Raw genomic sequence first — 3,766 nt, 5'->3', positions numbered from 1 at the left:
ACTATCTTGGTATATAAATAGTGAAGTTTTTTCTTCTTACAAACTTATCCTGGGACAGGCACTTCATTTTGTAGTCACTATTGTAGCCTACTAATAATATTACTTGTAATACTATCTTGAAAAGGAGAGTAACCTAATTAGACAAAATATCTTACGTTCGCTTGTTTAAAGACTTCTTTGGGATCAACAAGCATCTACTAGTACCGTTGGTGGGAAACTAGAATCAGCATTGTTATTTTAATTTTCACCTGGTTTGATTATTCTGGAGAGCCTTCTAATCTGACGTACAATCATTCAAACTAGATCAAGGGATTAGCGGTGGTTTAGATCTTTCTTTAGATCTAATGTTGACTTGTGATCATCCATTATTAACATACTCCGTTTTGTTTGTAATCAATCATAAATTGGAATCGATTTTAGTTGTGCAGGTACAAAAGAAGACATTGAAGATTTGAAGACAAGAAGATTTCTTATTGGTTTCGTATCTTTGTGATTTAACTTCGTGCACAAATGGTAGGCCTCTAAACAATACCTACAATAACAACTGCAAGTCTACAGTGTCCTAAAGCAACACAGGGCAAGCACAGGTCGATCCTTGGGGACTTGGAGGGTGTAAAGTTGAAGCTAAAGACTTACTAAATTGATTCAAATTGAGAGTAACCAAAAGGGGTGTTTGTGTCGATACGACTAAGAGGTTGGTAGTAACTAAACCAATGAAACAGAATGTAAAGCAAGATGCAAATGTAAACACTGATAATGAGGGTATTAGGGCAGTCAAATCCACCACTAACTTACACTAGGTGTTCATCTAATGATAATTATCTTGTCCTTATAACTGATTACAGGAATTCTGTAAGTCTAAGGTATCTCTAATATGAATAATCCAATCGCAACTAAGGAATTCACCCTAAGCATTAACTGTTTGTTTAAGGAACAACTAATCAAAAGATAAATATATGTGATTAAGCATGAGCTGCAGCACTACAACACATGATTGTTCTAACTACAATGGATGCATGACATACACTGTGAAAGTAAAGTGTTGAAGCACTAAGATTGAATGTTATTCTAAATCATTTAGGCACAACAAGATTATTACCAAGAACATGAATAACAGAGCAGTAAGCTAGGGATTCATCTAAACCCTAGTAAAAGTAATTAGAACATGATTAACACGATGCAAACACGATGGTATTAAACTAGACAATTGACCCAACTAAATTGGATGATTTGTTACAGAGAAGAAGGCTTCTATTTATACACAATTTCACTCAATTCACCTTCAATTCGATAGTTATGAAGACCCACTCACCAAAACGCGTTTCCCTTCTTCAATTCATCTCTGTAGCTTCATTAATTTGATGTTTCCTCCACTATAGAAGATAGCCCTAACCCTAGATTTATCAATTTTATCTTCTAGGGTTACTATTCTTGATAAGAAAAGAGATAAGATTGAGAGAGGTAGCGATTAGAGGCTTAATTGGTGTTTATGATGGAAGTGATTGTGTGCAGAGAGGTTGGGGTGATAGAGTAATGGTTGATGGTGGTTGAGTACATAAGGAGTAAATGGAGGATAAAGAAGTGGTGATTTATTTTCTAGTTTATTAGGAGAGGGGGTAGAAGGTGTTACGGTGTTGGACGGTTGCTTCAGATATTGATGTCCTGAAGGATGAGATGTTGGATGTTGGAATGGTGTGGCAGATTTGATGTATCGGGTTTGGATATGGGTTTGGGTTTTGGGTTCTCTACCAAGCCCATTTCTTTGCAAATGGATTACAACTTATGCGCACGCGGATTTCCAAAGGTGCGCAAGCGGTTTGCAGCCATTCTTGCGCAATGTTTCCTTTACGTTCTTTACTGCCTTCTAAAGGGAGCTTTTTGTCTCTCTTCCGTTGTCATTGGCCACCATCTCTATGCTCTTTTAGCTTCTCAATTCATCCAAGCTTTATTCAGTACCTAAAAACACAAAATTAATTAGTATAAGTATTTATTCTTGAGAACAGTGAAAACACCGAATTTGGGATAAAATAGAGATTTAGAGCACAAAAGATGAGTTAAATGCCAATAAAAAGATGTAGAAATATGCAATATTTGGCACTCATCAACAAACTTGATCGACTGGGATCCGATTATATCTTGTTTATCTTTGATAGACGATTTATTAACTAGTCGTATTAGATCGGCAAGCTATCATTTGGTGGTACTCTTCAGTATATGAATCCTATAGTTTATAAATCAAGATTTGATTATTTCGGTAATCTAGATATTGATTGAATTTACCCAACAAAAGAGTTTGTTAGATTAGACGGAAGAGCCTTTGTTGAACTCATTACAAATCTCTGATTAACTTCCTGAGATTAGAAGAGTGGTTACCAAACATATACATATTAGTCCTTTACTGTTTCGGAAGACGATGGAGTTGAGTGCTTGAAGTCTTCACAGTGGATGAAACAACTTAAGATAGTGGAATCTATCTTAGGATTCGCGTACTTCGGCCAAATCCATTGTAGATGCAGGGATTCTGAGGAAACTAGGTAACTAGGGTAGTTTCCTTGGTCGTAACTATACGAAGTTGGTAATGTTCTTTTTATAGCGTCTTAATTCTGAGAGTAGTCAAAACTGGACTATGTCCCGCGGGTTTTCTGCATCTGGGGTTTCCTCGAAAAGTAAAACAATAATTATAATTGTGGAAAGTGAAAGTGAAAGTAAATGACACAACAAGATTTTGTAAACAAGGAAACCAAAAATGCAGAATCCCGGGACCTAGTATAGTTTTGAATACTCTCAGAATTAAGCCGTTATACAAATACACTACCAACTTCGTATAATAGAGACCAAGTAAACTACCCCTAGTTACCTAGTTTCTTCAGTATCCCTGCGCCTACAACCAATCTGTACAACACACGTGAATCTTAAGATAGAGTCCGCTATCTTAAGTTGTTTTAGTCTTTTTGAAGACTTTAAGCACCCAACCCTTTTGATCGTCTTCCAAACAGTAAAGGACTAATCTGTTTGGTAACCACTCTCCTATCTCAGGAAATCAATCAAAAATATGTATGTTGAGTGTGACAAAGGCTCTTTTTGCTTATAATCAATTAAACTCCTTTGTCGGGTTTAGATCTTCCAAGATATGGATTAAACAAGTTTACCATATCAAGTCAAACAGAACTACCAGATTCGGATACTGAAGAGCCACCAAATGATATCTTGTCGATCTAAATACGACTAGTCAATAATTATTCTATCAAAAGATAAACTAGATCTAGTTGAATCCCATCTGATCAACTTTGTGCACAAATAAAATCACAAAGATACAAAACTAATAAGAAAAATCTTTTGTCTTCAATCTTCAATAGTCTTCTATACCTGCACAATAACAAACTTGATTCCTGACTTATGATCAATCACGCACAGAACAGAGTTTGTTAATAATGGATGATCATAAGTCAGTGTTAAACTCTTGATCTAGTTTGAGTGACTCTACACACTTGATTTCCTTAGTTGATCTCACCTAAAACTAAGAGTTGCTACGACCCAAAGTGGAAGACTTGATAAACAAATCTGTCTCACACAGAAAAGTCTATTGAATAGATAAATCTGTCTCCCATAGAAATACCTACGAGTTTTTGTTCCATATTTTGATAAATCAAGGTGAACATGAACCAATTAATATACCGGACTTATATTCCCAAAGAAAAACCTAGTAATATAAATCACCTGACAATAACTTAACCGTATGGTGGCGAAAAAAGGTATTGTGGAATCA

Source organism: Papaver somniferum, unplaced genomic scaffold (genome assembly GCF_003573695.1).
Source record: "Papaver somniferum cultivar HN1 unplaced genomic scaffold, ASM357369v1 unplaced-scaffold_148, whole genome shotgun sequence".
Taxonomy (NCBI): Eukaryota; Viridiplantae; Streptophyta; class Magnoliopsida; order Ranunculales; family Papaveraceae; genus Papaver; species Papaver somniferum.
Note: the sequence above shows the minus strand (reverse complement) of the source record.